Below are 12,852 nucleotides of genomic sequence, written 5' to 3' on the forward strand. Positions count from 1 at the left end.
GTGGAAGCTGTGGGCGGAGCACACTGAGGTGGGGGCTACACCAGCGCCCCACCCCTCTCCACCCATCTCCTGGTTTGTGTGATTATCCCTGCTTCTCCCACTTCTGGGTGGAAAAGGTGGGGAAATAAATTCACGAAGCCGTGAGTAGGTGAGGTGTTAGGGAGACAGCTTGCCAGGGTGGGCAGCACAGATGACTGGCGGGTGGGGAGGGAGGTGGTGGGAGGTGAATGTGCAGATCCTCAGATCTCCGAGAAACAGGGTGGAGGGGGCTAGCCTGGTGTGCAGAGCTGCAGGTGGGGGCACTGGTGGGTGAAACCTGAGGCACAGGTGTTTCCTGGGAAGAAGGGGATATGGTCTTTTCCTGGCCATGGGGGAGGCTCTGAAATGTTCTTGGAGAATTACTTTTATAGTGAGATTCTTTTTAGATTGAGTTTTTTTTTTTTTTTTTTTTTTTTTGAGACGGAGTCTTGCTCTGTCGCCCAGACTGGAGTGCTGTGGCTGGATCTCAGCTCACTGCAAGCTCCGCCTCCCGAGTTCACGCCATTCTCCTGCCTCAGCCTCCTGAGTAGCTGGTACTACAGGCGCCCGCCACCTCGCCCGGCTAGTTTTTTGTATTTTTTAGTAGAGACGGGGTTTCACCGTGTTAGCCAGGATGGTCTCGATCTCCTGACCTCGTGATCCTCCCGTCTCGGCCTCCCAAAGTGCTGGGATTACAGGCTTGAGCCACCGCGCCCGGCCAGCTAGATTGAGTTTTTTAAAGTGTGGAATGACACAGAATAGTGCCATTTATTAAGTGCCTACTGTATGCTCAGAACCCATTTCACATGCATCAACCTGTTTCATTCTCACAATTCTCAACATAAGGTAGGTACTACTAATTCCATTTCATAGGTGCAGAATTTGAGGCTCAGGCCATGGGGATGGCTCACTCAAGCACCCCGTGCTTTGTGTTGTGTGTGTGGTGTTTTTTCTTTTGTTGTTGTTTGTTTGTTTGAGACGGGCTCACTCTGTCACCCAGGCTGGAGTATAGCGGCCCAGTCATAGCTTGAGGCACAGTCATAGGTTGAGGCTCACTGCAGCCTCAACCTCCCCAGCTCAAATGATCCTGCTGCCTCGGCCTCCCAAAGTGCTAGGATTACAGATGTGACCCACCAGCCTGCTTTGTTGTTATTGTTGTTTTGAGACAGGGTCTTGCTCTTTTGCCCATGCTGGAGTGCGGTGGTGCAATCTTGGCTCACTGCAGTCTCCTAGGCTGAAGACGTCCTCCTACCTCAGCCTCCGGTCTCAGCCTCCTGAGTAGCTGGGATTACAGGCATGCACCAACCATGCCAAGCTAATTTTTTGTATTTTTTGTAGAGATGGAGTTCCACCATGTTGCCCATCTGGTCAGGTGATCTGCCCACTTCTGCCACCAAGAGTGCTGAGATTACAGGCGTGAAATGACTTATTTTAACACAAGATGTTCATAGGGGGCTGGAGCCTGTTTAGACAGAATTCATGGGAAGGGCTTGACCTCAGCTCCGCAGATTTGGAGAGGGATGAGAGAAGAGAATAGGATATTTAAGATTGTGCCAAACGCAGTATTAGGTTCCTATATACATTCTGCATGGTAGATACTATTGAGTGAACTGGTATCGATTTGACTACTCCAATAGTAACTCCCCTTCCTGTGGGAAGCTAGAGCTTCTGTTAGTATTTGTATGTTAACTGTCCCAATTTTTTTTTTTTTTTTTTTTTTTTGGCAGTGGGGTCTCGCGTGTCACCCAGGCTGGAGTGGTGCAGTGTGTGATCTCAGCTCACTGCAGCCTCCGCCTCCCGGGTTCAAGCGATTCTCCTGTGTCAGGCTCCAGAGTAGTTGGAATCACAGGTGTGCACCACCACACCTGGCTAATTTTTGTATTTTTAGTAGAGATGGGGTTTTGCCGTGTTGGCCAGGCTAGTCTTGAACTCCTGACCTCAGGTGATCCACCTGCCTTGGCCTCCCAAAGTGTTGGGATTACAGGTGTGAGCCACTGCGCCTGGCCCCATTGTCCCAATTTTTAAATGTTGGCATCTAATTGAAAACAAAAAAAATCACGTGGGCCAAGCAGTGCAGTTCTTGACAGCAGGTGGAAGGAGTTTTGGCAGCAGAGCTCCTGCAGTGCCAGGCTCTGTGCTAGGGTGGCTGGGGACAAAGACAAGTCAGCCAGGACTCCCTGGAGGCTTTGATCCAGGGATGACAGCAGCCTTCTACACAGGAAAGGAGCACTATAATAGGATTTGCTGTAATGGGATTTGACCCACGTTATCCTTGAGCTCCTTAGGTGTGAATCTGCAGAATGCATTTTGTAGCTGAAATGGAAAAAGTAAAATAATTTGCAGCAGGCTTTTTTCCCCCAAGGGCTTTTGAGTTTCCTGAGGGCTTTCCCTGTTTCATTTGAGTTATTCCATTAAATGAGTAATAATCCCATTTTCCTGGGTGTAGGGGTAGCCGGCGACTGAGGCTCAAGGAAAATAAGTGTCTGAGAGTCACATAGGCTGGGATGGGGGAGAGGCCAGCCTGGGACCCAGCCCTCCTGAGTTTCCCAGCTTGCTGCAGATAGAGAGGGGGAAATGGGGACAGCTCAGAGGGATGAGACGACTCATCCAAAGACACACATCCAGGAAGCTCAAGAAGGGTTCCCAGAGTGTCCACGCACTCCTCGGGGTAATCTGAAAAATGTTTTATATTTGCACTTTTGTCTGTTTCTCAGAGTAAAAGTCCTAAAACTTGGATAGATTCTCAAAGGGGTCTGTGATTCTTGAAGAGTTAAGAGCCACTAATTTAAGCTGAGGCCTTACTGACTCCAAAGCCTGTCCTTGGGGGCACCCTTCACCAGATCCTGGTTAAGAGGATGTTCTTTAAAATTAAACCCATATAAGATCTGGGTCTGCATCCTGAAGAAAGTACACTCATGGTAAGTGGTCTGGCTATCTATTGCTATGTAGCAAATCATCCTAAAATTTAAGGGCTTATCAGAACCACAATCAATGGATAGTCTTATGATTCCCCTGTGAGGAATTCTGGAAGGGCTTGGCTGGGTGATTCTGGCTTGGGTTTCTCTTATGCTTTTATTCAGACAGTGGCTAGACCTGGAACAGTGGTGGAGCAGGCCAGCTGGGAGCTGGCTGAGCCTGTCTACCTCTTCATGTCAGCTCAGGGCCTCGCTATGTGGTTGTCTGCATGAGCAGTGAAGGCTTCTTAATAGTGTGACTGCTCAAGGTCACTGGATCATCCACAAGCTGCTCTGGGCCACAGTAGGAGTGTCCAGGCAGCGGGGTGGAAACTGCATCACCTTTTCCGATCACTGCCACTGTAGTCACAAAGTCTCTTAGGATTCATAGGGAGGGAACACAGACCCCCACCCCTCAACAGGAAACATGTCCAAGACACATTATAAGGAAGAACATAAGAGCTGGGCATGGTAGTTCATGCCTGTAATACCAGAACTTTGGGAGGCTGAGGCGGGAGCATCACTTGAGTCCAGGAGTTTGAGACCAGCCTGGCCAACAGAGAGAGACCCTATCTCTACAAAAAATGAAAAAATTAGCCAGGCGTGGTGGCGCACACCTGTGGTCCCAGCTATGTGGGAGGTTGAGGTGGGAGGACTACTGGAGCCTAAGAGGGTGAGGCTATAGTGAGCCATGATTGTGCCACTGTACTCCAGCCCGGGCAACAGAGCGAGACTGTTAAGAAAAAATATATAAGAACATAAGGGATGGGAGGTGACGTGACTATGTTTGGAAGGCACAGCATGCCACAGCGTGAGAGTGCAAGTGGCAGCAAGGAGTCCAGTGTGGCTCGAGTGGAGTGGGAGGAGTAGAAGGGGGTGAGCTCAGAGAGGCCGTATGCAGCTCTGTCAAGTTTGGGCTAGTAAACCAAGGTGTGGGCTTTTCATTTCATTCTAAATGACATAGGAAGCTAATGATAGGCTTTAAGAAGGGGTGTGATGTGATCTTTCATGTGTTTTAATAAATTTACTGGGGCTGCTGTGTCTGGAGAGAAGGATTGAAGGGGACGAAAACGGAAGCAGGGAGACCAGTAAGGAGGCCACTGCAGTCATGCTGGCCAGAGATGATGGTGATGTGGACCGGGAAGGGGGCTGTGGGATGGAGAGGAGTGGATGATTGCTGATATATTTTAGAGGTAGAATTATCAGAGTTTGCTGTTGGAATTGGTGGAGGATGGGAAGGTTGAGGGAAAGTCAGCTGAAGAGTGATAGTTTGCAGGACTGTGGCTTGAGTACGTAGGTTGATGGTGGTGCCGTCAGCCTGATGGGGGTGCGAGTGACAGTTTGCAGGACTGTGGCTTGAGTACGTAGGTTGATGGTGGTGCCATCAACCTGGTGGGGGAATAGATGTATGTGTGTGTGTGTATGAATTAGGATTTCAGTTTGGAATGTTAGGAGACTGGATTGCTGATTAGGTCGTTGCACAGATGACAATGAGGGGAAGAGGTCTGACCTGAAGATGCCCAGTTTGTAATGTCTTCCCCTAGTTTTGTCTGAAGGCTTTAAGTTGGACATACGCCTCTGATTTTCCTACGGTAGCAGATCTCTGGACTGGTGGGAAGCTGGCAGCAGATTGGATGGGGCGAGATCAAGGGCGACTCATTTTTGGGAGCTCGGTGGCTCCATGGTGGGGTATAAGTGATGTAAGTGAGATTCCCGTCTCAATACATGGCACTGCTATTTCACATTCCCACCAGCAAGATATGAGATTTCCATTTCTCCACGTATTCACCAGTACTTGTTACTGTCTTTTTGATTATGGCCATAATTGTGGGTGTGAAGTAGTATCTCATTGTCTTTTTAAATTTGCATTTCCATAATAACTAATGATGTTGAGCATCTTTTCATGTACCTACTAATCATTTATATATCTTCTTTGGTAAAATGTCTATTCAAATATTACACCCATTTTAAAATTATTGAGTTGCAAGAGTCCTTTATATATTTTGCATAAAAGTTCTTTGCCAGATACAAAATTTCCATATATTTTTCTCCTAGTCTGTATCTTGTCTTTTCACTCACTTAACAATGTCTTTTTACATTTTTAATGAGGCTGGGTGCAGTGGGTGCTGCAAAGTAATCCCAGCACTTTGGGAAGCCTAGGTGGGCGGATCATTTGAGGTCACGAGTTCAAGACCAGCCTGGCCAACATGGTGAAATCCCTTCTCTACTAAAACTACAAAAATTAGCTGGACATGGTAGTGCACACCTGTAATCCCAGCTACTCGCGAGGCTGAGGCAGGAGAATCACTTGGGCCCAGGAGGTGGAGGTTGCAGTGAGCCGGGATCGTGCCACTGCACTCCAGCCTGGGTGACAGAGTGAGACTTTCTCAAAGAAAATAAATAAATACACACATACATACATTTATTTTTAATGAATCTCAGCTGTGTCAGGCTGAGAAAAAACTTTTAATGAAGCTCAGTTTCTTATGCATTGTTCTTTGATGTCATGACTTAATTGTATGTCATAAAGATTTTCTCATTTTTTCCTGAAATTCTGTAATTTTGTTTTATACTTAGATCTGTGATCCATTTTGAGTTAAATTTTTTATAAGATGTGAAATTTACACTGAAGATCATTTTTGTTTAATTGTTTCAATACCAGTTGTTAAGAGCAATGTACTGAACTGCTATTTTACTTTTTGTCAAAAAATAGCCATGTTTTTATGAACTTATTTCTGAACTTCATATTCTGTTCCATTAATCTATTTTTCTATCCCTTCACCAATACCACAGTATCTTGATCACTGTAACTTTATAGTAAGCCTTAAAATCAGGTAGTGTAATTCGTACATGTTTGTTTCTCTCTTCTAAAATTCTTTTAGGTATTCTAGGTCCTTTGCCTTTCTATGTAAATCATTTTAGCTACCTAGTTTCCTTTCCTCTCTGTACAAATTTTAGAGTCGGTTGGTCTGTAGCTACAAAATACTCTGCCAGTATTTTGATTGGAATTTGTTCTATAGTAGTGGTGGGAGTAGATGTCTTTATCTTATTTCTGGTTTCAGGGGAAAAGCATTCATCTTTCACCATTTAAGAATGTTAATCTGGGCTTGGTGCAGTGTCTCACACCTGTAATCCCAGCACTTTGGCACTTTGGGAGGCCAAGGAAGGTGGATCACTTGAGGCCAGGAGTTCGAGACCAGCTTGGCCAACGTGGTGAAACCCTGTTTCTACTATAAAAAAATACAAAAATTAGCTGGGCATGGTGGCACTTGCCTGTAATCCCAGCTACTTGGAAGGCTGAGCCACAAGAATCACTTGAACCCAGGAAGTGGAGGTTGCAGTATACTGGGATCACACCACTGCACTCCAGCCTTTCAGAAGGATGAAAAAGAATGCTAGTCTGGGCAACATGGCAAAACCCCATTTGTATCAAAAATGCAAAAATATTGGCCAGGCATGGTGGTACATGTCTGTGGTCCCAGCTACTCAAGGGGGCTAAGGTGGGAGGATCCCTGGAACCCAGGAAATCAAGGCTGCAGTGAGCCATGATCATGCCACTGCACTACAGCCTAGGTGATAGAGCAAGACATTGTCTCAAAAAAAAAAAAAAAAAAAATGTGTTAGCTACAGCTTTTTATTTAATTTTTTAAATAGGTGCCCTTTATCAGCTGGGGATAAATTATTCATAGTTTGCCAAAAGTTTGTACCATATGTGATGATGAATTTTGTCAAATGATTTTTCTATATCACTTGAGATGATCATATTTTTCTTTAGATTGTTACATGGTGGATTATACTGATTAATTTTGGAATATTGAACCAGTCTTATGTTATAGGGATAAACTACTTGATCTTGCATTTTTATACATTGCTGGATTTAGTGTGCTAGTGTTTTCTTTTCTTTTCTTTTTTTGAAACGGTGTCTCACTGTCTCCAGGCTGGAGTGCAGTGACGTGATCTCGGCTCACTGCAGGCTCCACCTCCTGGGTTCATGCCATTCTCCTGCCTCAGTCTCCTGAGTATCTGGGACTACAGGTGCCCACCACTATGCCTGGCTAATTTTTTGTATTTTAAGTAAAGATGGGGTTTTGCTGTGTTAGCCAGGATGGTCTCGATCTCCTGACCTCGTGATCTGCCCACCTCGGCCTCCCAAAGTGCTGGGATTGCAGGCGTGAGCCACCACACCTGGCTGTCTGCTAGTCTGTCTTGTCTTTTCTCTTCTTTTCTTTTCTTTTTGAGACAGAGTTTTGCTCTTGTTGCCCAGGCCTAGGAGTGCAATGGCATTATCTCCGTTCACTGCAATCTTTACCTTCTGGGTTCAAGTGATTCTCCTGCCTCAACCTCCTGAGTAGCTGGGATTACAGGCATGTGCCACCATGCCTGGCTAATTGTGTGTGTGTGTGTGTGTGTGTGTTTTTAGTAGAGATGGAGTTTCACCACATTGACCAGACTGGTCTTGAACTCCTGACCTCAGGTGATCCGCCCGCCTCGGCCTCCAAAAGTGCTGGGATTACAAGCATGAGCCACAGTGTCTGGCCCTGCTAGTATTTTCTTAAGGATGTTTGCATCTTTGTTCATGAGGGATATTGATCTATGGTGGGTTTTTTAAACTCTCTTATTATTGAGTTTTGAGAGTTCTTTATATGTTCTGTATTGTAGTGGGAAGTCAGGGACCCCAAACAGAGGGACCAGCTAGACCTGTGGCAGAGGAACATAGACTGTGAAGATTTCATCTTAATATGGACATTTATCAGTTCCCAAATAATACTTTTATAATTTCTTATGCCTGTCTTTACTTTAATTTCTTAATCCTGTTATCTTCATAAGTTGAAGATATACATCACCTCAGGACTACTGTGATAATTGTGTTAACTGTACAAATTGATTGTAAAACATGTGTGTTTGAACAATATGAAATCAGTGCACCTTGAAAAAGAACAGAATAACAGCAATTTTTATGGAACAAGGGAAGACAGCCATAAGATCTGACTGCCTGTGGGGTCAGGCAAAAAGAGCCATATTTTTGTTCTTGCAGAGAGCCTATAAACGGATGTGCAAGTAGGAAAGATATCACTAAATCCTTTTCCTAGCAAGGAATATTAATATTAATACTCTGGGAAAGGAATGCGTTCCTTGGGGGAGGTCTATAAATGGCCGCTCTGGGAATGTCTTGTGCAGTTGAGATAAGGACTGAGATTCACCCTGGTCTCCTGGAGAACCCTCAGGCTTACTAGGATTGGGAAAACACCACCCTGGTAAATTTGTGGTCAGACCAGTTCTTTTCTCTAGAACCCTGTTTTCTGCTGTTTAAGATGTTTATCAAGACAATATGTGCACTGCTGAACATAGACCCTTATCAGTGGTTCTGCTTTTGTCCTTTGTCCTGTTCCCTCAGAAGCAGGTGATCTTTGTTACACCCTTATTAGTGGTTCTGCTTTTTGCCCTTTGAAGCATGTGATCTTTGTACCCACTCCCTGTTCTTACACCCCCACCCCTTTTGAAATCCTTAAGAAAAACTTGCTGGTCTGAGACCCAGGCGGGCATCACAGTCCTACCAATATGTGATGTCACCCCTGGTGGCCCAGCTGTAAAATTCCTCTCTTTGTACTGTCTCTCTTTATTTCTCAGGGGGCTGACACTTATGGAAAATAAAAAGAGCCTATGTGGAAATATTGGGGGCAGGTTCCCCCAGTACTGTATATATTTCCTCTGTTAAATATGTGGTTTTCAAATATTTTTTAACAATCTGTGGATTATGTTTTTCATTCTTTTTTTTGTTATTTAAAAAGCTGGCAAATAATAATTGTATGTATTCATAGAGTACACAGTGATGCTTTGATACATATAATGTATAATGATGAGATCAGGGCAATTAGCATATCCATCATCTTAAATATTTATCATATCTTTGTGTTGGGAACATTCAGTATACTTCTAGCTATTCAAAGTTATGTATTATTAACTATAGTCATCCTACAGTGGTATAGAACCCTGGAACTTAACCTACATATTTATTCTCTTAACAGTATGTTTTGATGAGCAGAAGTAATTAATTTTGATGAATTTCAGCTTGTTAAATTTTCATAATTTTATGGATCATGCTTTTGGTATCGTATCTGTAAAATCTTTGCCAAACTTAAGGTCACAAAGATTTTCTCCTATTTTTTTCCAAAAACTATTTTTTTTTAAGAGAATAGAAGTTTGCTTGTTTGTTTGCATGTGAAGTAGCTCAATTTGTAAATGTTATAAAGCAAAACATGCCTGTTTTGTTCCTCAACATGTCTAGGAAAGGGCTATGGGTTATCAGTTTTAATATATTAGCTTGTATTATACTGAAAATCACAGATAGTCAGCTATGTTTGACCTATAGAAACAGCAGGTTTTAAAATTGTAGGCAATCAACATAGTCACCTATGTCTTTGGCTCAGTACAGAATCTAACCATCTTTTTTTTTTTGGTCCAGTAAAGTCCTACCAATTAGATAAGCCATCTTTAACTCATGCCTAACTAGGGAAGCATCTTCCTCAGGGACGTATGTGGTGTATGGACTGTAAAGCTCAAAGTTCACATACACTGATCTCCAAAGCCGAGGTCTCCACAGTCATTTTACTTGAATTTCGTATTTTAAATAACATTCAAGTAAGCATCATAATTATTGCAGTGTGAATCTTTAGATACATTGCATGCTAAATATTAACATTTTGGAGATGGCTAGCATAGATTTTTTATACCTCTAACTAGGCTGGGTAGATGCTTGACACTAAAGTTTCTCCTCCTATCTCTGTGTGATTAAAGAGGATCCTGAATACAAAATCAGTGTGCAAAAATCACAAGCATTCCGATACACCAATAACAGACAAACAGAGAGCCAAATCATGAGTGAACTCCCATTCACAATTGCTACAAAGAGAATAAAATACCCAAGAATACAACTTACAAGGGATGTGAAGGACCTCTTCAAGGAGAATTACAAACCATTGCTCAACGAAATAAAAGAGGACACAAACAAATGGAAGACCATTCTGTGCTCATGGATAGGAAGAATCAATATTGTGAAAATGGCCATACTGCCCGTGGTAATTTATAGATTCAATGCCATCCCCATCAAGCTACCAATGACTTTCTTCACAGAATTGGAAAAAACTACTTCAGAGTTCATATGGAACCAAAAAGGAGCCTGCATTTCCAAGACAATCCTAAGCCAAAAGAACAAAGCTGGAGGCATCATGCTACCTGACTTCAAACTATACTACAAGGCTACAGTAACCAAAACAGCATGGTACTGGTACCAAAACAGAGATACAGACCAATGGAACAGAATAGAGCCCCCGGAAATAATACTACACATCTACAACTATCTGATCTTTGACAAACCTGACAAAAACAAGAAATGGGGAGAAGATTCCCTGTTTAATAAATGGTGCTGGGAAAACTGGCTAGCCATATGTAGAAAGCTGAAACTGGATCCCTTCCTTACATCTTATACAGAAATTAATTCAAGATGGATTAAAGACTTAAATGTTAGGCCTAAAACCATAAAAACCCTAGAAGAAAACCTAGGCAATACCATTCAGGCCATAGGCATGGGCAAGGACTTCATGACTAAAACACCAAAAGCAATGGCAACAAAAGCCAAAATTGACAAATGGGATCTAATTAAACTAAAGAGCTTCTGCACAGCAAAAGAAACTGTCATCAGAGTGAACAGGCAACCTGCAGAATGGGAGAAAACTTTTGCAATCTCCCCATCTGACAAAGAGCTAATATCCAGAATCTACAAAGAACTTAAACAAATTTACGAGAAAAAATCAAACAACCCTATCAAAAAGTGGGCAAAGGATATGAGCAGACACTTCTCAAAAGAAGGCATTTATGCAGCCAACAGACACATGAAAAAATGCTCATCATCACTGGCCATCAGAGAAATGCAAATCAAAACCACAATGAGATAATATCTCACACCAGTTAGAATGGCAATCATTAAAAAGTCAGGAAACAACAGGTGCTGGACAGGATGTGGAGAAATAGGAATGCTTTTACACTGTTGGTGGGAGTGTAAACTAGTTCAACCATTGTGGAAGACAGTGTGGGAATTCCACAAGGATCTAGAACTAGAAATACCATTTGACCCAGCCATCCCATTACTGGGCATATGCCCAAAGAATTATAAATCATGCTGCTATAAAGACACATGCACGCGTATGTTTCTTGCGGCACTATTCACAATAACAAAGACTTGGAACCAATCCAAATGTCCATCAATGATAGAATGAATTAAGAAAATGTGGCACATATATACCATGCAATACTATGCAGCCATAATAAAGGATGAGTTCATGTCCTTTGTAGGGACATGGATGAAGCTGGAAACCATCATTCTGAGCAAACTATCACAAGGACAGAAAACCAAACACCAGCATGTTCTCACTCATAGGTGGGAATTGAACAATGAGAGCACTTGGACACAGGGTGGGGAACATCACACACTGGGGCCTGTCATGGGGTGAGAGGAAGGAGGAAGGATAGCATTAGGAGATATACCTAGTGTAAATGACGAGTTAACAGGTGCAGCACACCAACATGGCACATGTATATGTGTGTAACAAACCTGCATGTTGTGCACATGTACCCTAGAACTTAAAGTATACTACTACTACTACTACTAATAATAAAAGTTGCAAAGCAAGCTTTTAAGTACTGCTAGCCTTTTAAGTACTGCTATTCTTTGTGACCTGGGATTTTCATAATATTTGGAACAGCAACAAAAAAAGATGAGACTAAGTTCAGTACTGAAGTTTAGATATGACTGCTTCTGTCACCCATCATATCTAGTTTCTTATTCTTTTTGATCTGTAAAACAACCTCATTATTCTCAATGAATGACCTGATAAGTGTTACAGAGTAAGTATACAGTGCCATTTTCCTTTTTCAGCAGAGGAAGATTACATTTCCCAGACTACCTTGCATTTGAATGGAGCCATGTGCCTGGATGCTGAGGGTGCCCGGGATGTGGATGGAAGTGGTGTATGTTCTTTTGGGGAAATTCCAGGGCTTTATTTTCCCTAAAGCCTGGTTCTACCCTGGGTTTCCTCCATCTCCCTAGACTCATAAGTTTGGGTAATGATTTTTGGTCATTTTTTTCTTCAAACTGTTGCCAGAAGCAATACTAGAAGATCAGGTCATTGGATATGTGAAATAACATTAACATTCATAGGATAACTTTTTAGCTGTAGGCAAATCTCCAGCAGCCAGGAGAAAAAAGACATTAGAAGGTCTAAAAACTCACAGTAGTGACAAAATCAGTATAGTGAAAAAAAAAAAAACTAATTTTACTCTTGTCAGTAAAAATACTGACAAAAAGAGTTGTCATTTAGAAACAGAATCCAGTTTTGTCTTTGTTTTTGAGATGGAGTCTCTCTGTTGCCAAGGCTGGCAATTGTGCAGTGGTGAGATCTTGGCTCACTGAAACCTCTGCCCGCCCAGGTTCATGCAATTCTCCTGCTTCAGGCTCCGAAGTAACCAGGACTACAGGAACAAACCACCATGCCTGACTAATTTTTGTATTTTTAGTAGAGATAGAATTTCATTATATTGGCTAGGCTGGTCTCAAACTCTTGACCTCAGGTGATCCACCTGCCTTTGTCTCCCAAAGTGCTGAGATTACAGATGTGAGCCACCATGCCCAGCCAGTAGAAGCAGAATCCAGGTTTTGAAAAGAAATTAGGACTGAGACAAGACAGATTCCAGTCCTGTGAGATTTGGATTATGAGATAGGGAACTGGGGCAAGGTCTCACACTCAGGAGAGATAAGAATTTCAGTCACTTCCACTGGTCTGCAAAGTGGGTGCTTGGAGACAAGAAATGTACCAAAAACTCAGTT

The sequence above is a fragment of the Piliocolobus tephrosceles genome, chromosome 4 (genome assembly GCF_002776525.5).
Source record: "Piliocolobus tephrosceles isolate RC106 chromosome 4, ASM277652v3, whole genome shotgun sequence".
In the NCBI taxonomy this organism is placed as follows: domain Eukaryota; kingdom Metazoa; phylum Chordata; class Mammalia; order Primates; family Cercopithecidae; genus Piliocolobus; species Piliocolobus tephrosceles.